The following is a 27095-nucleotide window of genomic DNA, read 5'->3' on the forward strand; positions in this document are numbered from 1 at the left end:
GAAAGAATTTCAGAGGCCTTCTAGATCAATCCTTTCCTTCTACACATCCAGGCTCTTTCACTGGCCCCATGGAGTCCTTACTCAGATCTACTAAGGAAAGACACAGAAATCACTAGGAATCAGTTATATAAAAGTATGCAAAGAAGTGTAAAATGGGATATAATTAAGTTCTAAAGAATGTGACTCACACATTAAATGCTATGAGCACCAGAGAGGGGAGAAGAGAGATGGGTGTGGGTTCAGCTAATCTGGGAAGGTTCCATGGAGGTGGTGGACTTTAGCCAACCCTTGAAAGATGAGGAACACCCATGTCCCCACTTCGGTGTGGGCACCAAAGAGTCTTCAACCTTCTACAATGATCCACTGAATCTTCCAGCCCAGACCTTCTCCCTCTGGTCCAAGCCAATGCCTTCCTCTTTTATTTTCGACCTGTTTCCTGTTTTTGGTGGCCCAGAGCCCTTGGAGAAGAAGGCTGATCTTCGGTACATTTTAGCTAATGTGGGTCTGGAGGGCAGCTTAGCAGGAAGCAATGTCAACAGGCATGAGAGGCCCACAGCCTTCCTGGCATAGAACAGAACTGAGACCCTTTCATCTGGAGACCACAAGCTTCAGCAAGTCAGATTTCTTGGGAAGCCAGTTAGTCCATCATCAAGGTGTGAGGCCAGTTGAGTCCAACAGCCTTTCCTGGCTGTGGGGTTAATGGATGACAGCTAGCTACCTCTGGCTCCACAGGAATCCTTAAGAATGATGAGTTTTTCTAAAGAAAAATTTCCTCCCTCTCTCCTTTTCTCTCTTTCTCTCTCCCTCCTTCCCACCTCTTCTTTCTTGGGCTGTTTGAGGACATGTACTGTTTGTCTTTCTTTGATTCTCCAACTCCTACACAGGGCCAAGTACATGGTAAGCATTTAATAAATGCTTGTTTACTAATTGACTCTCTTTTCCTCTCTCTTCCTCCCCCTCTCCCTCCCCCCTTCCTTCCTACCTTCCTCCCTTCTTCCCTCCTTCTCTCTTTTCCTCTCTTCCTTCCTTCCTCCTTCCTTCCTCTTTTCCTTCCTTCCTTCCTTCCTTCCTTCCTTCCTTCCTTCCTTCCTTCCTTCCTTCCTTCTTTCCTTCCTTCCTTCCTTCCTCCTTCCTTCCTCTCTTCCTTCCTTCCTCCTTCCTTCCTCTCTTCCTTCCTTCCTTCCTTCCTTCCTTCCTTCCTTCCTTCCTTCCTTCCTTCCTTCCTTCCTTCCTTCCTTTCTTCCCTCCCTCCCTCTCCCTCTCACAACCAGTTTCCTTCTCCGAAAACTGAGGGAGTTGTACTAGCCAACCTCCACATCCCAGCCTTAGCTCTCACATTCTAGGAACTTTTAATAGCTGAAATTTATACAGCACTTTACAGACATTATCTCATTTGATCCTCACAACTGTGAGTTGTGAGGTGAAACTATTATTATCATCATTCAACAGAGAAGGAAAATGATATGACTCTCGGAGAAGTTAAGTGACTTGCTCAGGGTCAAACAGAGAGTGTCTGAGGCAGATGAACCCAGGTGTTCTGGATGCCAAGTCCTGTTCTGTATCCACTATGTCAAATACCAAGGAGCAGATCCTTTTTCAGCTCAGTTCAACATGATGGATTAGGGGTCAACCTTCAAAGTCAAGAAGACCTGGTTTCAAGTCTCACCTTTGACACAAACTTGCTTTGTGATTCTGAGAAGTAATTTTAATTCTTAGGACTCCAGGTAACCATCTAGGATTACAAACTGCAGAGTAGGTACTCACCCGCTTTGGGACTCTGAGTTTTTTCACTGGAAATTCCCTACACCAGAAGCAGTTCTCAAAGAGGATCTTTGGGATATTTAAGGTCAAACCATATTTCATGACAATGACATTTTAATTTCTAATACAGTAAATATCTATAAATATAACTCATAAACAAAAGTTCTTGAGGGGAGAATGTTTCATAATAATTTTTAAGGGTATAAAGGGGTTTGAGAACTAATAGACCAATCAAATAATAGATCTGCTCCTCCATACCACCTATTAAAAAATGTATTAAATGAGGAAGCAGCCATAGGCTCAGGAGTTGTAGGACTTGAGTTCAAATGTTACCCTTGTTGCTTACTATCTGTTTTAATTGGGCAAGTCTTCTAACTTCTCTGGGCCTCAGTTTCCTCATCTGTAAAATTGGAAGGGAAGGGAATTAGATGACCTCTGAGGCTCCTTACAACTCTAAGTCTGTGACAGTATATTCCTGAGGTAACAGATGTGTCCAGTGGGTATTTCTCCAACCCCTATCAGTCAGTCTTTCCCATGGAGAGATGCAGGGTAGAGTTTGTATGGTACAAAGCCAATTCTTCTTTTCCCTACATCCCCACTCCCCCATAATAAATTGAGGTAATAGATACAAAAGTACTCCAGAAAAATAGCTAGAGAAAGTCAAAGGCGTTATTAATTATTATCATCCCTATTCATAACTGTGCTGCAGGGCCCTGAGGTGATCTAATAGCCACTCCCACCTTCATGCTGGAAAGTTTGAGGGTTTGGGGTGGAGGCTGCCTGGACCCAGGAAGAAGTCTCTAAGAAACAGGCCTTGGTCAGAGCCACCTCCTGCCCTCCTCTTCCTCACCCATAATAATGGGGTGCCCACAGCCAGCTGTGCTGGGAGTGGTTGGACATTTTGTAAAAGAGCTAAATTTAGGAAGAAGGAAGGAGAGCCTTTTAGAAACAAAGTAGTGCAGTATAACCAGTATGGACTGGTCAAGGGGTGAGTGAAAGGATTTCAGTTCAAATCTTGTCTTTTTCACTTGTTAACAGTGTGGCTTTGGGCAAGACATTTCATTTCTCTGGACCTCAGAATCCTCATTTGTAAAATGGGGTGGAGCCTGGAATAAATGTCTCTGAAATCCTTTGAGCCTTAGGTCTATGATCCTATGATATTGGGGGGTGGTCTGGAGGAGGGATCTCCTATTTCCCCAGGAGAGTGAAGGAAGTGGGTCTAGTCAAGGACTGTCTCACAGGAGCATTCTAGTTTCTAGACCAGGGTTCTTAACCTTTTAAATGTCATGGACATTTGGTCCATGGACAATCTAGTGAAGTCTACGGACCCCTTCTTTTAATCTTGTATTTACATACTTCCCATTTTTTCCGATTAACCCTGTATAATAATTTGCTTGTATATATTTGATTACATGTTGCTTCCCATTAGAATGGGAGCTCCTTGAGCGCAGAAACTGTCTTTTGCCCTTTTTGTATCGCTAGCACTTAGCACAGTGCCTAGTGTACGGTAGGTGCTTTATAAATGCTTGTTGAATGAATGAATGTTTTTAAATACTTGAAGAAAATGCTAAATTTTAAAAGTCAGAGAAAATAAAGATGTATTTCCTCCCCACTTCCCATTCAAGATCATAGAGTCCCTGAAATCTCTTCACAGATCACAGGTTAAAGACCCTTGTTCCAAACCTGGCGCAAAGCCTACAAGAGATATGATAGAAGGTGCCCAGGGTGTGTGATTGGACGTGCTCTTCTCCCCTCACTCCAGATGCTACAGATGGGAGGGCTGGGAACAGTGTGATCCCAGATGATGAAGAGTAGTCTCCCTCCCCCAGCCCAGGGTATTTTCTGAACTGACTCTTGGGAGCACAGCTATGGCCACCCGATAGTTGTTATCTCTCATTGTCTAACCAGGGGATATCCCACCAGCAGTAAGCATCAGAATCATATTTTGAACTCAAGTTCTCTGATTCCAGAGTCAGTACTTTCCTCACTGACCCAGGATATCTCCCTTTGAACATTCTCCAAGTTATTAATTAATGTCTCTCCTAAAATAAGATGCCCAAACTTAACACAATACTAGAGAAGATGTGTATAAAATACCAAAAAAGCAAAACAAAATGAACCATGTGTTGCCCTCACAAATGTTTGTACATATTTATTTGCTTGTGGTCCCCCTGATAACATTGTAAGCCCCTTAGGGGCTTATCCCTAGCAACAAGTGCCACATCTGGCACATAGTAGGTGCTTCAGAAATGCTAATTGACTGGCTGAAAATTTCCAGTGAAAAAAAGAAATAGATCAAAGAGGAAAGGGAACCGTATTGAGTTAAGTTGTATACTCTTGGTGAGGAAATCCAGGAACCAAGGAAGTTGGCATAGCAAAGAAGACTTAGGCAAAGATTAAGAGGGAAAACAGCCAAATGATATGGTTATGGAGGAAGACGACAGACCACCTGGATGGAATGGGAGGGAAAAACCAGCCAAGGAGTTCAGGAAACACATAACAGACCTGGTCCGGAAGCATCCTTGATGGGAGCCCTTCAATTAGCCAGGCATCTGCCGGAGTGCTGGTCTTTCTGTCCAAAAGAGAAGAGCAGATAATTCTTGCCTGGATGACAGTTTTACTCTTCAGATGGTTGAGGAAGTGATAAGAGGAACTGCTCTTCTGGTCCTAATTCTGACTGGCAAAGAGGAACTTGGAGGGGCTGGAGCAGAAATATTGGAAACCTTGGGAGGAAATGATTAGCCTGTCTTAGAACTCATCGTAGAGAGAAGCAGGAGTATCCGCGGACTGCTGGATATGGCACCAGAGATTCAGCGAGTGTGGATTTCAAAGACTGGAGAGGAAGGACAGGCTGGCATTGGTGACCTCAAATTTGATCAAGGCAATTAGGCCCAAAGAGGTGAGAGGTTCTCCAGAAGGAAATTTTAAAGTCACAAACAGAAATTATTCTGATGAGGCAGGAAAGGGGTCAATATAGATTGACATGAAATTCAGCAACCAACTTAGATTTTGAAATCTTCACATTAAAGATGGCAAGAAGGGCAGGTAATAGAAAATGAATTTTTTAAAAAAGGTGGCCTGGTTCTGGAACAATTGTTTCAAGGGAGAGAAGGCTCCACATGAGCTAAGCATGGGAATGATTGCAATATGTGTTATGTTACAGTCAAGAAAGGACAGCACTGATGCTTGAGGTGGAGGGGATGGTGATAATGGATGAGGGAGAGAAGGTAGAACTACTCAACTTTTTCTTTTGTCTTATTGGCTAAAGTATATTATTTTTCAATCTTAGAAGAATGGTTGACATGGACTTTAAATGAGATGTGAAGTTGTAAGAAGACCTCAACAGTTAGGTGGCACAGTTAGGTGCCAGGTCTGGAGTCAGAAAGTCTCATCTTCCTGAGTTCAAATCTTGCCTTAGACTCTTACTAGCTGTATGACCCTGGGCAAGTCACTTAACCTCTGTTTGCCTCAGTTTCCTCATCTGTAAAATGAACTGGAGAAGGAAATGGCCAAATCACTCCAGTATCTTTGCCAAGGAAAACCCAAATGGGGTCATGAAGAGGCAGACATGTCTGAAAAACGACTCAACAGCTCAACAAAGAAGTCCTCAATGATTTCAAGTCATCAGGATCTGCATTCACAACCTAGCCCCTTTCTGCCTTTCCAGTCTACTCCATTCTAAGTACTCTATGATTCAGGTACACTGGACTTCTTGACTGTTCTTCACTCACAATATTCCATCACCCATCTCCATATCTTTGCACTGGCTGTGCCCCCTGCCTGGAATGCTCTCCCTCCTCACCTCCACCTCTAAGCTTCTGGCTTCACTCAATTCTCAGCTCAAATCTGCAATAGGCCTTTACTAGCTTTCTTCCTACCTCTTCCCATCGCTTTCCCTCTGTGGTTGCAGTTTACAATTTATATAGCTTGTCTGTGCTTAATTATTACAGGTTGTCTCCCTCATTAGAACGTGAGCTCTCTGTAGGCAGGAACTATGTTACTGTCTTTAAATCTCCAGAGCTTAGCATACAGTAGGCACTTAATAAATGCTTGTTGACTGATTACATTCCATTACATAACTGCTAGATATGATTATAGGAAACATCATTAGTGATCTTTGAAAGCTTGTGAAGACATGGAGATATCAAAGTTTTGGAGGTATGGGAATGTTAATTTTCTTTGAAGAATAGATATGGAAAATGATAGACTGGTGAGCTTCCCTTTGATTCCTGGCAAAGTTCTAAAGGGTATTAGAAGGAAAAGTGTGAGAACTAGTAAAGGGAAGAAGAAATCACTAAGAACTAGGCTGGCTTCTTCAACAATAACTGAGTCCAGACTCAACTCATTTTGATTTCTTTTCTTTTTTTTGTTTTGGACAGAATCACTAGACTGGAAGTTCAGGTGAATGCCCAGAGACATCGTCTTCCTAGATTTCAGTAAAAGCAGTTGACAAATTCTCTCATGATTTTCTTGTAGACAGGATGGAGAAATTTGGGCTGGATGATAGAATAACTTATCGTAGGTGAATTCAGAATAGGTTGAAAGGCCAGATCCAATGAGTACTTATTCATGGTTCCATGTTGCCTTGGAGGGAGAGCTCTAGTTGTATGCGCCAGGGATCTGTCCTGTTTAACACTATTACAAGTGATTTGGATGAAGGCACAGACAGAAATTAATCAAATTGGTGGATGTCAGATAGCTGGAAGGGATGGCCGACATGTTGACAAAGATAGTAGATTCCAAAAGATCTTGACATGCTAGAATGCTGGGCCACATCTAATCAGCTGGATTCATACTTCAAGGGATCTGAGATCTCTTTGATGACTTTCCTAGGATGTATGTAAAATATTATTATATTTGGGGTCCGACAAATCAACTTCACAAATGGAAGAGAGTTTGGAAGGCTGGGCTTTCTTTGAAAAGATCTGGGGATGATGAGTGGACCGCATGACCAATATGAGTTAACAGTGTGACATGGCAGCCAAAAAAGTTAATGAAATCTTTACCAGATTCAAGAGAAGCAGTGTGCAGGCTAGGGAGGAAACGTGAGCTGTGCTCTTTTCTGGTCAGATCATATTGAAATATTGTGAGCAGTTCTGGATAATACCTTTTAGAAAGATACCTTCCCCCACCCCAGCGCCCCCTTTTTTGGCTTGTATTTGCAACTTCCAGTGTTCAGCATGATGCCTGACACACGATAGGTATTTAATAAATGCCTTATTTAGCTATCTAAATGCTCTATCTGTGTAGCCATTCACAATGTGCCTTGGTTTCCTCATCTAAAACATGAAGATAATGCTTGGACTGCCTTCCTTTATGAAATTGTTATCCTTTCTTTGGAACCTTTGCTCTCAGCACAGTGCCTAGCGCATAGTAGGTATTTAATGTTTATTGACTGGTGATGATGACGTTATTATTTTAGGCTTATATTCTGCTTTGTAAGCTGATTTGCAAGACACTAACTATCCTCCAATCCAAATGACAGAGAACAGAGCTAATTGACAACATATCAGTAGTATATTAATATTATTATTAGATTATTCCAGTCAATTGTCCTCCACTGCAGTTTATCCATATGAATAAACTCCAAGCTGCTGACAGCCTCTTTCGCTCTTCACTTAGTGCCAAGTGGACATCCCAAGCTCTTTTCTTTGCTTTTGCTTTGCCCTGGTCTTCCAGAGTCCCAGGAGCTTTTTTGACAAACAAATACTGCTCTGCATTCCTTTTCCCTCACTCGCTTTCCCCATTTCATAAAAGACTAGCTCTGGTTAAGCTGGTGCTTTGCATCACTCTGAGAGAACTGTCTTTGCAGCTCTTTAGCATCTTCATCAGAATCACTCCCGTTTCTGTAGCACTTTCAGGTTCACACAGTGTTTTTCTCACAGCATCCTCATAAAGGCAAGCAGTCCAAGCACTGTCTCCATGTTTTAGACGAGGAAACCAAGACACAGTGTGAATGGCTACACAGATAAAGTATTTAGATAGCTAAACAAGGCATTTATTAAGCACTTACTATGTGTCAGGCACCAGGCAAAACCTGACACCTCCTACACAGTCTTTCCTGATACTACCCCACTCTCCCAAACCTGGTGCTGCCTCCCTTTTCTAGGTGACCTGGAGTACTGGGTCTGAAGTGAGGAAGATCTCAGGTCAAAAATCCAGCCTAGTGGTGTGACCCTGGGCAAGTCACTTCACCTCTGTTTGCCTCAGTTTCCTCATCTGTCAAATGGAGGTACCTCCATCCTGGGGTTGTTGTGAGGACCAAATGAGATAATAATGATAAAGTGCCTGGCACATAGCAAACACTACATAAATGTTACCTCTGGTTATCATTGTTATGATATAAATTGTCTACCTTCAAAGAAGGTAAGCTTCTTGAGGACAAGGGCTATTAATTTTTACCTTTTAATCCTAGCACATAGTAAGTATTTAACAAATTCTTGTGAACAGATTGACTGATTGTTCATCCCCAGTTTCTGGCACATAGTTGTCCCTTAATAAATATTTGTTGATGGATGAAAATGATAGTACCCTCTGTCTCCCTAAATGATCTCATATTTGTTTTATTATTATATCATATCATATCATATTATATTGCATTACATTATATTATGTATTTATTCTCTTTATACTTATATATAATATATGTGTATATACATAGATGTATATGCATACGTATATATAAGTGGGAGATCCTCGCAATCAGGTAGTTTCCTTCTAGTTTTGTGCCCTTAGTGCCTAGCACAGTGCCTGGCACATAATAGGTATTTAATAAATGCTCACTGGTTGATTAACACGTTATTGTTTAGACTCTGATGTTCCTTTGGAGGATCAAAGAGTTCCCCCATCAGTGCTTGTTACTTGGACAAGAATTTCACATGTACAGTGAGCTGGGTCCCAGACAAAAGAGGAGGAGGAGAAGGAGGAGAACAGTGTGTTGAATTGTCTTTGGGAAACAGAACAGGGCTGTTAATGATCCCAAGCTTCTTCCTGAACCAAGTGCCATCTTTTTAACACCAACCTCCTTCTGGTAATGGCACAGGGCTTCCAGTCATGGCAAATCACTGTCTCCAAAGACTCAAAAGTTGTGTCCAAAAGGCAATGGAGAGACATAAATGTGGTGGGTGTGAGCAGAACATTACCTAACGATCAAATCACACCTGAGGAACAGGCATCGGATTTTATCAGCACAGAATTGTAAAGAATTATCTTTGCCCTGGAGATATAAGGAAACATACCTTCTTCCTGGCAGCAGAGAAAGAGGTGGGAACAACCAAGTGGAAGATGGTATATACTAGTGGTATCAAACTCAAACAGAAAAGAGGGGGTCACTAATCTGTACATAAGGATCCCTGCAGCCCACTTACTGACTTTGTTTTAAAGTGTGATATTATCTGTGTCTTAATATATTTTTATTTTTCCCAGTACATTTTAATCTGGTCCCAGCTGCACTAGGGGAGTGTTGTCAATATATTTGACACCTCAGTATCCACTATCTAAGATGAGTTGTTGTGGTGAGCTCTGCTTAAAATTGTTTTGTTGTCGCTAAAAGAAAGGGTCCAAAGAGGGAGGAATGGAGAAGTCATGGAATAAAAACACAAGTCAACAATAAAACAAAGATAAAAAATTATATCGGCAATGAGACATAAGATTTGGAAGAGAAGTGTCCAACTGATGGACAGCTCCATTGAATGGTCAAACAACCTTGAGGAGAGCCCCCAACACAATGGAGGATTTATAGGAAGATATGGATATGGGTATCACAAGAGGAAATTCATAGGATAAGAAGACTGCAGATTCAGAACTTCTCCCTCTATATTTATTTATGTATATGTATCGTATCTCTCGGTAGAATATAAGCTCTTTGAGGGGAGGAACTGTTTTACTTTTGCCTCTGTATCCCTAGCATCTAACATGGAATATATTAGTTATGTGAACCTGAGCAAGTCACAGACTCTTTTTGCCTCAGCTTCCTATTCTGTAAAATGGGGACAAAAATAGCACTTGCCTTCCAGGGTTGTTGTAAATATTGTTATAATATAACTCCTAATGATAACAGCAATCCAATAATGCTTTAAAGTTTGCAAAGTGCTTTATATTTGTTACCTCGTGGCTATTTACAGACTATTATTATTATCAAGTGCTTAGTAAATGCTTGTTGGATTAAATTATTTGTGGAATTAAAGCTATTTTAGCTAATGAAGTCCTTATTTTATAGAAGAACTTGGGGTCCAAGGAGGTAGGGAAACTCACCCAAGATCAGACAGGAGTGAAGCCGGATGTGAAGTCCAATCATCAGACCATGTCAGCCTTTCAGATGCATAGTTCTTTACCTTGCCTTCTGCTCTTTCATCCAGGTGTAGATGGGCTGAGGAAGTGTGAACATGCGTGAGACCACAGATTCATTTAATTTGGCAGTAACCTCTCCTCTCTCCCAAACAGAGTTATTTGGCAACTGTTGGTATCTAGGACCCAGTGGAGACCCAGGGATTAAATACACCTTCATTACCTGCTCCTGCCTCCTTACTGTTGCTTCTAAAATAAGACTCTCATGTACCACCTCTGGGCATTTGCTTTGGCAATCCTCCATGTTTGGAATACTCCTCCCCCCCCTCACTTCTGTCTCCTGCCTTCCCTGGTATCCTTCAAGTCCCATCTTTTCACAAAAAGCCTTTCCTAGTCTCTGAGATGATCTCCAGTTTATCCTGTATGTAATTTATTTGCTTATAGTTCTTACCATGTCTCCTCCAACAGACTGAACTCCTCAAGACCAAGGACTGTCTTTTGCCTTTCTTTGTAGCCTCAGGGTTTAGCACACTGCCTGACACATATATTTTATTACTGAGTCATTTTCAGTTATATCCAATTCTCCATTGATCCCATTTGGGGTTTTCTTGGCAGAGATACTGGAGTGATTTGTCATTTCCTTCTCTAGCTCATTTGACAGATGAGGAAACTGAGGCAAACAGGGTTAAAGGACTTACCCAGGGTCACACAACCAGTAAATATCTGAGGCCAGATTTGAACTCAGAAAGATGAGTCTTCCTGACTCCACAGTCAGCACTCTATCCACCAAGCTGCCCTAAAGGAGATTAGTAAATGCTTGTTGCCTTGACCCTATCCTAAACAGAACTTTTCCCAAAAACAAAGAATACTGTTAAATAAAATAAAATAATCATGTATGATTGCGGATGTCTCATTCTGCACTTATAGTCCATCATCTCTTTAATGAGAGCCCTGGGAAGGAGGAGATATTTTCCTATTAGTACTTAGATGTTCTCTGCATTTATTGAAGCTGTGAAATATGACTTTTTCTTATCTTTACCCCCAGTTATTACCTCCCTCTTGATTTTCAGTATACTTTAAATTTCTACATACTATGGCTGCATTACTATAAATGCAGTTTTCTAATACAGGGGTGCAGGATCTGTGACCTCAGAACCACATGTGGCCTTCTAGGTCCTCAAGAGAGGAGACCCTTTGAGTGAATCCAAAATTCGCAGAACAAATTCCCTAAATAAAAAGATTTGTTCCGTAAAACTTGAGCTCAGTCAAAAAACTGCACCCAAGGACCTAGAAGGTGACATGTGACCTTGAGGCTGCAGGTTTCCCATCCCAGTCTAATACTATACAACTAACAAAATTTCATACAAATGATGGAAATAATTTTCCATAAGGAGACCCCCAGAACCTAAAAACCACTTTGTAGAGCAAACATTTGACTTATTGGCCAAGTGGACAGAGACAGAAACAAAAAAAAAAAAAAAAAAAAAAAAAGCAAAACCAGATTATAATACAAACTTCTTTCTAAAATCCTTCAGAGAAGTCTGATAGAAGATTATGAACAGTATCACCTCATAAATGCAAAGAGAAACAGTAGCTGAAATTGTGTAAGGAGGACTGTGTGAGGGAATGAGTTGAGCACAATTATCCCCAAGAACATTCAAATCTGAAAACAGGAGAAGGACAACAAACAAAAGAAAAATGTAAAAAATCTGGAAATAAATTTCCAGTCTTATATTGATGCCTTTTGTTTTTATATCACATTTATTTCCAAATACATCCCTCTCTATTACCTACCTACCTTTCCATTATAACACAGGTTTAAGAAGAAAGAGAAAAAAAATCAGTTCAATAAAACCAAACGACATGTCTGGAATATTGTAACCTGCATGATAATAGCGTAATATTGCAAGCTCATCTCTTCTTCTGAAAGGAGGGGAGAGAAAGGTTCTAGAAAGATTTTTTTATTAAAAAATTTGTTTTCACACTCAAGGGCAATGGAGCCATGTTGGAATAGTCTTAGATGTGCTTCTTTAGGAGAAAGAAAGGATACCACAGAGAATAAGAAAAGGAAGGAACATCTGAAATAGAAGAGACACCATTGTGAGGGCATTGAAGGGTTGATCACCAAGCGCCTGAAAGAAAGGAAGATGTCCAAGGTCTGGGGAAAATATACTGATCCTTATTAATATTTTAAATTTTCAACAACTACTGACCTCTATGTCTCTTCTCCCACCTATATGAAATCTTTATGAGAATCACTTACACAAGGTTTTAAGGCATCTTTGATGAAGGTACTAGTAGAGGAACAGGCAGACTTTCAGAGGACCACATGTTCACAACAATAATAGTTAACATTTTTATAGTGCTTACTATAAGACGGGTACTGTGCTAAGTGTTTTGTAATTATTATCTCATTTGATCCTCACAACAACCGGTGAGATAGGTGCTATTATTATCCCCATTTTACAGAGGAGGAAACTGAGGCAAACATGTTAAGTGAATTGGCCAGGAACACACTGCTATTAAGTGTCTAAGGCAGAATTTGAACTAAGGTCTTCCTGATTCCAGGCCCAGTGCTCTTTCTATTCTTCTACGTAGCTTCCCCAATTACACAGTTGATTGAAAAATTCAAACAAAACAAGATGTGCTAATTATGTTGGAGGTTATTTTTAAAAGCATAGGGTTTAACTGAACAAAATGCTGCTTTAACAGCTCTTTCCCAGTGAGATTTCTTTCATTTATACATTGGTCATTCAAGATTCCTTTAAAGATTCAACAAGAAGATAACCTTGTTCTGTGACCCCTCTGATCAGAAATATCAAGTGAAACAAGGTGGACAAAGGTGGTAGCTACTGTGATGAAAGATATCCAATGTAAAGTCCAAACTGAAGAGATTCCCTATAGATTATCAAGTAGCGCAGATGCTGTATATCTGGATGTTGCTTTGCTTTTATTAAGACTCAAGACAAGGTAGAGCTTCCTGGAAGGGATCTATAACCAGGCAAAAGAGTCTGACTTGACCATTCACACAGGAAAAACTAAGTGGATGAAGAATGCCTATTTTCTAGGTTTTAAGGTGCAGTTGGACAATCTATAGAAAAGTCCATTAGTCCATATAGCTGGGATAGATGGTACAAATAGACAAGTTAGACCCAGTGTTGAAGAGGAAGAGGGCAACCTGGATAACTTTCTGGAAATTGCAAAACTCAAACTTCTTGCAGAACAACAACAACAACAAAGCCATCTTTTTAGTACAAATGTCATCCCTGGGGTTGCTCAGGGTTTTGTTGCAGAGGCAGATTTGGGATTGGTGGAGAGATAATGATTACTCATTCTGTGACGGGTGGAGTTGGTGCAAGAACTTGGGAGAAGAGAGATTTTCTTTTTGCTTCCTGTTTTAAGATATCAAATACCCTGGGAAGAAGGGGGAGAGAGATAGACAGGCAGAGAGAAGGAAAGAGAGAGAGAGAGAGAGAGAGAGAGAGAGAGAGAGAGATCCAGGAGTGGGAGAGAGTATCACTTTCTACTTTCCACTTTTTGTCTCACCCCACAATCTAACTGTATTTAACTGAGCAGTAAATGAAACCAAACTAGTGTTTTCCCCTCCCCTTATTATTCTGTGTTTGGGAAGTTAGTGAACTTTTCTGGTTCCTCCAGACCATAAAGTCAGGCTAATACTATGTCTCTAATAATACTCAGGTCTTAGGGGGCCTGGATAACAGATGCTGGTTAAGTACTTTTTGCTTGGAGACTCTTTAATTTACAATCTGATGGAAATGAAATGAAACCCAGGCACACCCTTTTCCATCTGTCCTTAATAGTTGGCACGGTTCCTGAACACCCCTCTTTGTGTAAGGGCCTCCTCAAAGACTGAGGCCTCTGGCCCTCCCTCCAACAGAAGTGGGCCGCACCTGCTGTCTCAGCCTCTCCCTGAGGCTGCCAACACACACCTGGGAGTCCTGGCCCCTCACAGAAGGGAGACAAAGCTTGTTTCCTTTGTTTCCTGGGAGGCCTCCCTGTTGTCCTTTCTTTTAAAAGGTCCAGGCAGCATGGTATGGTGTTTGGGGGGAGGGACTTGCAGTCAGAAAGACCTGGGTTCAAATCCTACCCCTGACACTTTCTGTGCCACTCTAGGTTAGTCATTTAACCTTTATCAGCCTCATTTTTGTCCTCCCCCAAACGAGGATAGTAATAGCACCTCCTTCTCAGAGATGTTGGGAGGATCAGATGAGATAACATGTCAGTGTTTTGTGGCTTTTAGACTCTTATTAGCTACGGATATCATTCATTCATTCCACCAATGACCATTTATGTATTAAGAGCTAGGTACTGTTCTCAGAGCTTGAGATGTGAAGATGAAGCCTCCCAAATCAGTCCTGACTGCAGAGAATTTAGGAAGAAATGTGAAGTCCACTTTTTGAAATGTTTTCAACATCCATTAAACACTTACTGTAGTCAGAACACTAGTCTATATAGTGTTCTATACAGCACATACAAAGTTTAGCCAAAATATGATCTGTGCCTTCATGGACTAAGCTAATCAATTAATAAGCATTTACTAAATCCCTATATGTGCTAGGGCTGGGCATACACTGACACAAAAGAAATGATCCCTGCCCCATTGGCACTCAAATTCTATAGACATAAGACACAACGTTGTACCAGTGGGCTAGAAGGAAAGGGGCTCAAGGACAAGGAACTGTCTAATCAAAGGCTCAGAGTTAGGAGTGAATTTACTAAGCACTTTCTGAGTGCCAGGTATTCTACTAAGACAAAAAAAAAAGAGATATAATTCCTGCCCTCAAGGAGTTTACACCCTATCTGGAGAGACATGTAAATAACTAAGCACATACAAAAAGATACAAAGTAACATTGAGGCAGCTAGGTGACTCAGTAGATAGAGCACCAGGTCTCGAGTCAGGTAAGACCTGAGTTCAAATGTGACCTCAGATACTTCCTGGCTGTGTGACCGTAGGCAAGTCACTCTTTGTCTCAGTTTCCTTATATAAATGAGCTGGAGAAGGGAGTGACAAACTACTCCAGTATCTTTGCTGAGAAAAGCCCAAATGGGGTCACAAAGAGTTGGATATCCCTGAACAACAACACTGAGGAAAGAAGGCATTAGGATTTGGATGGATCAAGAAAAGGTATTCCTTGAGATTACAGACTCCAATTGCTATGTTCACTTTTTCTCAGTCCTATCTTTCCATGTCCATTTTCCTTTTTGGTCAAAATTAACCTGAATTATAGTCTCCCACGCCCACTCCCATACTACTTCTGAAAGCTAAAATTGTCAGCAAGGGAAGGTAAGAATCTCTAAGATTCCCTGCCTGTAGTTTGAGTTTCTATTTCAATGGTTGGACTAGGTGGCATTAAGCCATCTCTGGCCAGCATCAACATGTGGCTAGTGGCATGCATTTATGAGTTGGCTTTGCTAAGCTGGTGGGTTCTGTGTAACAGGGAGTAACTAACATGCGTTCACATTGAGACTGAACCCATCACCTCATATTCTAGTTATCCATGGTACCCCAAATTTTTATTCTCTCAGTTTTCAGAGAGAATGTCAATCTACATCTATATCTATATCTATATATCATGAAATGTTGGAGCTGATAGACATCTTGGAGCCCCACCTAAGCCATCGTTCCATTTTATAGGTGGTAAAAAGAAATGGGTTAAGAATTAACCAATCCATAAATGAGCCAGAGTGGAAGAAATAGGGGCTATCGCAGAATTATGGACTTTCACAGTTGGAATGGACTCCAGAGGCCACCTAGTCAGGGTGGTTCAGTGGAAAAGGTGATAGATTAAGAGTCAGAAGAACCTGGCTTCAAATACCCACTTTGAAGTGTTACTTCCTGAGTGACCTTGGGAAAGTCACTTTTGAAAAGTCCCAACCTCTCTGAGTCTTAGTTTCCTCATCTGTAAAATGAGAGTAGCTGATCTCTTCAGCTTAGAACTTCCCTTCCAGTTCTCAAATTTTTGATTCTTGTCCAACTCATCCTGAACAGGAATAAGTGACCCCACTAATGGTAGATCAACCATCTGTTGCTTGAAGACTTCTAGTGAAAGACACTTCCCTACCTTCCAATTCTAACTTCCATTCTAACATTTTATGTTAGAATGCTTATTAGGATGCTTTTTCTTCCTTTCCTTTCCGTGGACCTGGGATCTCATCAATATGGCCTTCCTGTTACAGATCTCAATTCATCTATGACGTCTCTTTTCAAGTATCACCTGAGATTCCCTATGGGGAATCCACAAAACATGCTGGGGGACTTCCCCTAGGTCTTCTTTGTGTCAAGGTGAATAGATCTTAAAGGATCCACAAACTTGGGTAGATAGAGTTACATCTTTCTCCTCCCCCCACTAACCTTTAACTGAAATCTATAATTTTATTTAATTATTTAAAATCATTAGATTATTTTCTTTATTTCTTTATTATAATTTATAAAATTATTTCTTTAATTCTTTAGTTATTGAAACACATGATTCAGAGAAAAGCTCCATCCATAAGCTTCACTATGATCTCAGAAGGGTCCATGACACAAAAAAACATCAAGGACCCCTGCTTTTAGGTCCTTTGACATTATGTGGATGCCCACTGAGGTCCTTTCTCAAGCCAAACTGCCAAGCATTCAAGCTCTAAGGGATGGGCTGGCTACGTTGTTTGAAAGCTAAACATATGTTTATCTAAAAGATTATTTTATGGAGGACTCACACAAAGCAATCACTCACACAAAGGTCAGAAAAAAATAGTGCAAGGACACTCCCAATGTCTCTCTGAAGAACTTTGGAATCCATTATGAGCCATGGGAGACACTGGTACAGAATCACCCAGCATGACATGCCCCCATCACAGAAGGCACTTGCTCCATGAGCAAAGCAGAATTGAGGTAGATCAAAAGAAACATGAGATGTGCAAATTTAGAGCCAGCTCCATTCCAAATGTTCATGGGGACTATTTGTGCTCCACCTGTGGTAGGGCATCCTGAGCTTATATCGGTCTGATCAGCCACAGTTGGACACACTGTACCTTGACCCTGATGTAGCAATGTCATTTTGTTCTTCTTTGAGCCTGAAGGACAACAACCATATGCCCATGGAGGACATTAGCTCTCCAAAGGTCATGATTAAGAATCCCTAGACTAGGAGCAGCTGGATGGCCCAGTGGAGAGTGCACTAGGACTAGTGTCAAGAGGACCTGGGTTCAAATTCAGTCTCAGACACTAGCTGTGTGACCCTGGGTAAGTCACTTAACCTTGATTGCCTCAAAAAAAAAAAAAAGAATCCCTGGTCTAGAGTGTCTCTAAGCTCCCTTCTAACTTTAAATCCTATGTTCCTACAACTGATCCGTAGCCACCCAGCTAGCAAGCCTAAGTGATGGGATTCAAACACAGGTCTTCCTGATTCAATTTAAAACTTGGCCCACTATACCCAATTGCTTTTCAGTCACCAGCAATGAGACTTTGAGAAAGACATTTCTACCAGAGGCTGGAGGAGGAAAGAACTCAACCATGAGGCCGGACAGCTGAGGTTACTGAGACATAGGAAAAAATAGAAAAAAGACTAAATCTTCAGCTCTTGTATGACAGCGTATTTGGAGTGAGATAACACCATGAGAAAGACCTGTCAGTCAAGCCCTGGTGGAAAATAGGAGAAAACAAGATGGCAGGTATTTCAAAGCAGCCTGGGTAAAATATTTGTGCTTGGGCTGATTGGTCAAATAAATAACTCGACCATGTGGCATAAATTGCTTTATTAAATCAATAATAATTCATAATCGCTCTCCCAGCCAATTACACTGATAGCGGCGGCTCCGACTCCCTTTTCTTCAACCCTCTCATCTGCCAGTGTTATAATTAGCTTATACAGGCCACATAGCGTTAATAACCTTTCCCTTTATTACCAGGAGGTGAATTAAGGAGAACCAATAGACCAGAGTCAGCTAACCATTTGTAACTCAGATTGAGACTTCAGGTAACTAGTGAAAAGATGTCCAGCTGTCCAGAGGCTTAGTGATTCTGAGATTCTCAAGGACCTGTGGGTCAGGGAGTCGTTCTAGCCAAGGATCAAGTAATGGGAATTTGGACTTTTCTCCCTGGAAGGAAGAACCAGGAAGAGTGGGTAGGGAGATACAGAGAGGTAGGTTAAGGCATGACATCAAGAAAAAAACTTTCTAACAAATGGGAGCTGTCCAAAAGTGGAATGGGGTTACGCTTTGCTTGACTATTACAGGTTTGTCACAGGGCTTTTGTTTTTCTCACTTTCTCATGGTAGGCCATTGCAGGTGAGCTGTGGGAGGGACAGAATGCTGATTTACAAGTAAAATAAAATAAAAATTTTTAAAAAGTGGAATCGTGTGCTTTGGAAAACACCCAGCTTGGAAGTCTTCAAGCAGAAGCTGAACGATTATTTGGCATAAACTTTTTAATTTATATGGGCAACTAGGTGGCACATGCCAACACCAGGCCTGGAGTCAGGAAGACTCATCTTCCTGAGTTCAAATTCAGCCTCAAATACTTAGTAGCTGTGTGACCCTGGGCAAATCACTTAACCCTATTGGCCTCAGTAAACTGAACTGGAGAAGAAAATGCCAAACCACTCCAATATCTCTACCAAGAAAAACCCCAAATGGGGTCACAAAGAGTTGAATATGACTAAAAAATGACTCAACACTTTTAATATATATTTTAATTTTCAAAATTACCTTATTTTCCAAATCTATTCTTTCCCTCTTCCTCTAGCCAATGAATATCCCTTGGAATGAAGAATTGAAAAGAAAAGTTAGCAAAACTAAATTCAACCACTCAGTTAGACAGTATATGCCATATCCTGTTCCCAGTCTTCCACTTCTGCAAAGAAGGAAAAAATTGAATTTTTCTCATTTTTCTTTCAGGTCCATGCTTAGCCATTCCAATGTTACCATGCATAATTTTCTTTCTTTCTGAAGAGAAAAAGACCATAGGAGCCTAGATAAACAGCCAAAAGAGACTTCTGAGATCATCTAGCCTAACCTCTTTATTTTTTTTACTGATGGAGAAACTGAGGCATGGGGAAGGTTAAATGACTCCTCCAAGGTCACACAGTTCATAAGTAGTAGAGAATTTGAATCCAGGCCCTTGGACTCTCCAAAACAGTACCCCATTCCACAGCATCACAAGGCAATGTTGGGACTTGGTGTCAAATTAGGGGCAGCTGAAGAGAAATATGATTAAGAAAGGCTTGAGGAAGAGGGTGATGGGATCTGGGGTGAGACATTACTCTCCCCCCACAATTATGGCGTAACCTCTGTCTCAAAGCTCATTGATACGAGATAACAGGGTCCTGATAGAGAGAGTGGACAGAGTGCTGGTCCTTCAGTCGGGAAGACCTGTATTCAAATCCAGTTTTAGCCACTTTCTGACTATGTGACCCTGGCCAAGTCATTTAACCTCATTTTGTCATCTTTAAAAAGGGAATAATAATAGGTAGCACCTTCCTTCCAGGGTTGTTAAGGGGTAGTATAGGTAGTATTTGTAAAGCACTTACTATGTCAGTGTGGGAAGCATTATTATCATCTCAGTGTATTCCTTCAGTTTCCAATGACCAATCTTTGAATTTTTGAGGGATTATGTATGAACCAGTACTGTGTTGGACACATTTTGGGTGCTCCATGGACCTTTGCTAATTGATGACAGAATCACATCCTTCCAGGTTTGGAAGGAGCCTCTAAGGGCATCTGGTCCAACCAAAACCTGGCTAGACATTTCCTTCTACAATAATTTCAATAAGCGGTCATCAACCTCTCTTTGAAAACCATTAGGGAGAGGGATGGTCAAGCCCTTCTCCCAAGTCAATCCATTTCATTTTAGTTAGAAAGTTTCTTCAGCCATCAAGTCTAAATCTACCCATGTATATCTTTCACCAACAGCTCCTGGGGCCAAGCAGAACAGTTAATAGGAAATTTCCCCTTACAATTGCTGGATGGATAATCCAGTTAAAATGGTTAGACATTGGCTAGTTCAGGGAGGCCCTCACTAACACCTGAGGTTTCGGCCTCTGGGTAGGACCTAAATCATGGGTGGATGTGGTGGAAATCACACCAAATATGAAGACAAGAGACCTGGGTCCTGATACTTACTAATTTTATGACTATGGGCAAGTGACTTCCTTCCTTAGACCCCAGTTTCCTCAGTTGAAAATGGAAATAATAATACTAATAACATATAATAATACTAGAAACAGCAATACTGGTCTGACTATTCCATTGTACTGTGGTAGAGAAAGTAATTGGGAAACATGAAAGCTTTGGAGAAATGACTGTGAGCTGGGATCATTTTGTTCCAATGGCTTAGGCCTCTCAGAGTGCTCAGTACCAGCCAGGCGAGATGCCCCGTGGCAAGAAGTTTTGTAAAGGGCATATCTACAGCACAGACAAGGAGATCAAATCAAACTATTTGGCATGGCATGCTCGCTGGATTTTAAACCAGCCTGAGAAAGACTAGAGGCTAAGGGCTTGTAGCAAAACTGGAAGGTTCCTAGATTCAGAGTTAGAAGGGACCCCAGGAGCCTTCTAGTAAGCCCTCCTCATTCTGCAAAGGGGGAAACTAAGATCAGATGAGACAAAATGACTGGTCAAGGGCAGAGGTGGGGAACCTGAGGCCACATGTGACCTCGAGGCCCTAGGTCCCCCACCCCTGGTCTTGGGTCACACAGGGACTAAATGCAGGAGCTAGGTTTCCAATCCAGGTAGTCCAGTTCCAAATCCATGAGGTTGTCAAACATGGGCCACGACATCCCTGAGAGTGAAAGAAACAAGATTAAAATGGAATGGGGAACTATTTAACAAAATAAGGCCCGGTAATGTTTACATGTGGTTTTCTAAGCTAATGTACTACCTGAAGAGATTCCGGTGTGTAGTTCGTGTCTCCCCCACCCTGACCCCTCTTTCTATTTGACCTTGACACCCCTGAATCATTCTATTGATAGAAAATAATGGTCATAATATTGAACTTCCCTGGGACCCAGCGAAATGTTCTGAGTCAAGAAGGACAAAGAGATGCCAAATGTAACCCAGCTATCTGCTGAGTTCAGCAAATGTTTCAGCTGGGTGGAGAGAGGAATATTGTGTGCCCTCTTGCCCTCCCCTCCTTGGGACGTGCTCAGCTGGTATCTCGGGCAAACCTCTAGAAGCCTGGGGTGGGCCTGATTTCTGGTATGCTCCAAGGGGGAAGGGAAAGGCTTTCTCCACCAACTACACCACCTCCTCCCACCTCACATGTCCTCTGACTGCTCCCAGTCAGCTGCAATAACTCAGGGGTTTGTCCTATATGGTGACAAAGTCTTTTCCTTGGCTTGGTGATAAACTAAAGGGGAGATCCCTTAGCCTGACTTCAAAGTGTGGAGGTGATTCTCTGAGCTGTCTGGAGGGTCTGGTGTGGGGTACACGCCTCTCCCTATTTAGATACAAACCAGACAAGCCTATACCTAGTCAGGACCACCTCCTGTCAGTGTCTTTTTTTTCTTTTGGTACATGGTCCTTTGAGAGCTCAAAAGGTAGCCAGCATTGTCCCCCTTTGGGATGTCCAAGGAATAGGGGAGCAGCTATAGGACCAGTTGGAGTGACCTCAACAGCAACCTCACATAAACCCAAATTTACCCTCAGAGAAAGGGTTCTTGGGAAATAAAAAGCCCCTTTGGAGTTGCTCAATGGAGCTGGAATGTAGATGGCTAATTAGCAGCTTGTGAGGAAATTGCTAATGTCCCAACATTGCGTGAATATTGACCTTTCTACTGATTGCACTGGTAGTGATAAGTGACTGAATTCTGTCTGAATCGTTCTGTATTATTTGTCAGTTAACGCTCCCTTTTCTATGTGAAAATAAAGATACCTATTCCATATTTGGGGAGGGAGAGAAAAAAAGGCAAAGGCCCGGTTTGTAGTTCTTACCCATCACCCCACTGGTGCGGCTGAACTTTTGGAGCCAGTGACCAGGTCTCCCTTATAATTCAATGAGGGGAAGATGACTTCACCCCTTAGAAAAGGGATGTTCAAAGCTCATCTTTGTAGTTAGCTTAACATCATGTTATCTGCTCGTGAGCGAGGGAGCACGGCCTGGCACAGATGTATCAAAGTCATGGGCAAAATTCCAGAGTGCAGCCCAACTGGATTAAAATATAATTGGGAAATGTTTAACAAAATAAATTAAAATATAATATAACATTTTGGTTTTCTAACCAAAATGAATTCGTGGTTTTCTAAATCAATAGGTGGTCTGCAGGGATCCATTTCTATTTGAGCGTGACAACACTGGGTCTGGTGTATGGAGGACAGGACAAGAAGTTCAGATCCCACCTCTGACACTCACATTGGCTGTGTGACCCTCAGGCAATCCTCCAGTATTCGAGGCATCTCACTAAGAACTTCCCTTTTACTTTCTGTGATTATTTTCTTGGCTGGTGGGGAGAAGCAAAGGCTGGTTGGTTGTAAATTTTCCTTTGGCCTGAGGCCTTTATGGAACCTCCTTTAAGATACTAGTTGTGTGGTCCTGGGCAAGTCACTTCACCTCTGCCTGCCTCAGTTTCCTAATCTGTAAAATGGGGACAACAATTGTCTTTAGCTCCCCAGGGTTGGTGTGAGGATCACAGGAGAGAGGATTTGTTAAGCACTTTACAAACCGTAAAGGACTCTGTAAATGATGAGCATTGCTGTTATTAATAGCGATATTATTTTAAATGTACCTTTAAATAGCATTAGTCGGGGTGCCAAAGTTCAGGCCAGCCAACCTTTGCTTTCTGCCAGTCCCTGGGACAAAATTGTAGACTCACAGAAGCTCAGAGATGGAAGGGGCTCAGAGGGCATCAGGCTCCACCCCTTCCTGAATGAGACACCCCTAAAAGATGATCATCCAGCCCTTGCTTGAAGACCTACCCAGTAAGCAACACTGCCAGAGCAGGGCAGGGGCTGTCTTTTGTCCAGTGCCTGGCACAATGCAGGCTCTTAAATACTAGTTCCTTCCTTCTGTTGATTATTTCCTATTTCACCAGTATATGGCTTGTTTGTATACATTTGTTTGCATGTTGTCTCAGTTATAGATTATAAGTGCCTTGAGGGCCTGGCACATAGTAGGTACTTAATATATGCTTATTGGTTGGTTAATTGGTCGGTTTTGCCCTTGTGAGATGGAGGGATGGCATCAATTTCTGCTCCCTCCTCCCCTAAGCCGTTGGTATGGCCTCCTCTGCCAACAGTTACCCAGGAGGAAAAGCTCAGTGGCTACCCTTGCCAAGAGAGGGGCGGCAGGCTCTGTGGGTCACCCTCACCTGCCTCTGGGAGGTCTATGAGAAGGACTAACTGAGCAGGGTTCAGCTCTTTTGTGTAGGCTGAGGTCAGAGAAGGGGAGTCCTGTGTGGACAGCCACTGCCCAGGTCAAAGAGCAAAGAACCACCTCCTCCTCTGAGCTGTCTAAGACTCAGGAAGTTGCACTGTGTGGGACAGATGCCATGGAGCAGATTGTCCCCTGCATCGTCAGCCCAGCACTGAGCCAAGGCTGAACAGAAGAGTCTTTGGAGCTCCCTGGAAGGGCATGGAATCGGCAGGCAGCTGCATCCTCCATCCAGAAACATCGCCAGAGCCTGGAGGAGTCCCTCAGAGGCCAGAGCAGCTGTCATGACCCTGCTGGGATATCTGGGGGCTACAGGCAAGACATGTTCACTTCTCTTTGCAGGCTGTCACCACTTTGGATTTCTCTGCTCTGCTTTCCCATCTGGCTGTGTTTATAGGCATCAGTTTAGATGCATGAATCCAAGGTTGGGAGCAGGGATCTGGTGAAGGTCCCTCGGACTCAGTGCAGAGGTGTGTGGTGCTCTCATCCAATCCTCTACAGGGATGGATCATGGCCTCATCCATGTCTCACTCTCCCCACTCACCTCCTTCTGCCTCAAACCAAAGGATGAAGCTCCATCTTTACTAGCAAAGAAAGTTGATGGTTTTTGCCTCAGCTTCTCCATCCCCCTTCGTTTGGTCATAGTTATTAGGAATCTATGAAGAATTCAAGCTTTTTCAAGTACTCAGAAAGACCCAGGATGTCATGGGTATGGCCATTCATTCTGAGGCAGACCAGCTACCCTGCCATTTCTTTGAGAATGGCCATGTTTAGTTCAGCTGGACCATCACTCTTGGTTACTAGGCCCATTCTTAAAGGTTTTCTAGCTTAGTAGGGTCTGCCAGAGCTATCCTATGTCCAGGTCAGTCAAGTCCAATCAATAAGCATTTATTAAACACCACCTGTGTGTCAGATACCGTACTAAAATCGGGGGTGATATAAAGAAAGTCCCAAGTGTTATTGCCAAATAACTATGTCCAAAAAAGGTATAGACAGGCTTTATTTTTCTCATTGCAAAGAAAAGACTAGAAAGAAGTAACACAGTATAGTGGATAGGAATCTGGATTTGGAGTGAGACAGATCTGGGCTCAATGGGAAAAGGTGCCGGATTTGGGGTCAAAGGACCTGAGTTCAAATTTCACTTCTGCCCCTTACTACTGTGACTTTGGGGAAAATCCCTTAACCTCTTTGGACCTCACTTTCCTCATTTGTAAAATGAAGGAGTTATAAACAGTTTTGAAAATATGATCCTGTAACCTCTCTGGGCCTCCATTTCCTCTTCTGTTAAATGAGGGGGTTAGATTAGACCTTCCAGCTCAAGAAGTATCATTCTGCAATCCTATACGTAGTTGGCATTTTATTTCTATTTTATATATTTTAGTACTATTTAATACTATTGTATTGCAAAACACTTCACATTTTTTTTCAGATGTTCCTCATAACAATCCCATGAGGTAGTATTATACCCATTCCATAGATGAGGAAACCGAGGTGCAGAGGTTAAATGACTTGTTTAAGGATAAATAGCCAAGATGGGATTCGAACTCAGTTCTTCCTGATTCCAAGTCCATCACTGTTTCTTCTCCTAAGTCTTGGGTGCCAGGGTTCCCGGGTTAAGCACAACCAGTGGTCCTGTGGCTATGAAAACTGTTTAGTCCTGGAGAATGGGGGTTCTCAGAGAACCATGGAGCCTACTCCTGCTGCCCTGGCTCCAGCTCCCAGTTGTCACTGTACAGAGCTTCCCCACAATGGATGGCCTGGCTTGTAATGAGACATCAGTGAGGCTGTGTCTGGCTTCCATTAAATCCCTGAAGTCAATGATTAACTATGACCAGAAACCAGAGCACAGACATTGTCTTATGAAAAAGAATCTCTAGTCCTCAGGCGACCTGGAGGAACCTCACACCAAAACAGAGGTGGAGAGGACCTCATGGCCCTCTAGCCCACCCCAAGCATGAACGAGAATTCCCCCTTGCTGAACCCAAGAAGTGGCCGTCTGGTTGAAGCCCACCAGTGTGTGAAGGGATGAAGCTTCACTCACTCCCCAGCTGCTCATTCCATTTTGGGCTAGCTCTACTCCTTAGAAAGGTGCTCCTGACTTTCAGCCTCATTAAAAGGAAAGAAACAAGCATTTATTAAGTGCCTACTATGTACCAGGCACCATGCAAAGTGCTTGACTAATAATAAGGATAATAGCATTTATATAGAACCTACTAAGTGCCAGGCACTGTGCTAAGTACTTATGTAATAATATAATAACAGCTAGCATTTATATAGCACCTACTATGTGCCAGGCACTTTGCTAAATGCTTTATGAATACCGTCTCGTTTCATCCTATCTGGAAGGGAGGTACATTTATTATACCCATTTTACAGTTGAGGAAAATGAGGGCTAGGATCAGGTCCAGGGGTGCACAACAAGTAAGAAGCTGAAGCTGAATATGAACTCAGATCTTCCTGACTCCAGGCCCAGAGCTCTGTGCCCTCTGGTGCCCCCTACCTTTTCTTTACAACTTCCCCTTACTTCTCCTACTTCTGTTTTCTGGGACCAAGCTGAATAAGTCTAACCTCAGAGAGCACCAGGAAAACCCAGAGCCTCAAGTTTTAAGAATGTGCTGATGTCTTTGGTTTCCTATCTTCTTCAGTTCCCCAGGCTACCTCTCCTCACTTCTACACACAGAGACAGAGGAAAAGAGCACACCTAACCAGCTCTGACCAAGTCCAGTATTCTATGCAAAGCCCACAGTCCTCCGTCCTTTCAGAGAAACATAAAATTTAAGGGTTTGGAAGGAGCCTCAGTGGCCATTGTCCAACACAACTGACAAGTGGTCACCCAAGCCCTGCTTGAAGACCTACAAGGGGGAGAGGGGAACCCACCACTTCTGGATAGATCAGAAACGCACTCTCCTGTGCCTTTTTTAGGGACAAATTTCATCATTAAAATGGCAAAGTTCAGAACTTCGAAGGCAGAGGCATTTCCCAGATGAACTCTCCCTCCCTACCTGGAGAAGATGCCAGTTCCTGGAATCAGAAGGAGTTTTTCACCCTCTCCTCTGCCATCATTTTCCTTCACATCTCCTCTGTCAAGGTAGCAGGACCATTCTGGCAATATTACAGGTGGAGGCAGATGCCTAGGAAGTGGAAGATCAGAGGGCTGCAAGGGACCTCCTTCTCTCCTCCAGAAGGCCTGGCATCCAGTTGATGGCTGCTTTGACTTCAGCCCTCTCATGAATTTACCACCCAAGCAGATTTCAACCCCCTTATGACTTAGTAGATGCCCTGCTTCTGACAGATCCTGGGAAAGACATTTGCCTTTGTAGATTTAAAGCTGAAAGTTCAGTCAGTCAATAAACTTTCATTAAGAGCGTACTATGTGCCAGGCATTGTGCTATGCCTTGGGCATATGAAGAAAGGTAAGAGACAGTCCCTGGAGCTCACAATCTAATCGAGAAGATGACATGCAAATGATCATGTACATATAAGCTCTACATGGGACAAATTGGGAATTATCAGCAGAGGAAAGGTGTTGGAAGGGGGCTGGGAAGGGTTTCCTGTGGAAAGTGAAATTTTAGCTGAGACTTAAAGGAAGCCAGGGACCCTCGAAGGTGGAGATGAGGAGAGAGAGCATTCCAGGCAGGGGAGACAGTAAAAATTCCTGGAGTTGGGAGGTGGAATGTCTTG

This window comes from Notamacropus eugenii, chromosome 4, assembly GCF_028372415.1.
Source record: "Notamacropus eugenii isolate mMacEug1 chromosome 4, mMacEug1.pri_v2, whole genome shotgun sequence".
In the NCBI taxonomy this organism is placed as follows: domain Eukaryota; kingdom Metazoa; phylum Chordata; class Mammalia; order Diprotodontia; family Macropodidae; genus Notamacropus; species Notamacropus eugenii.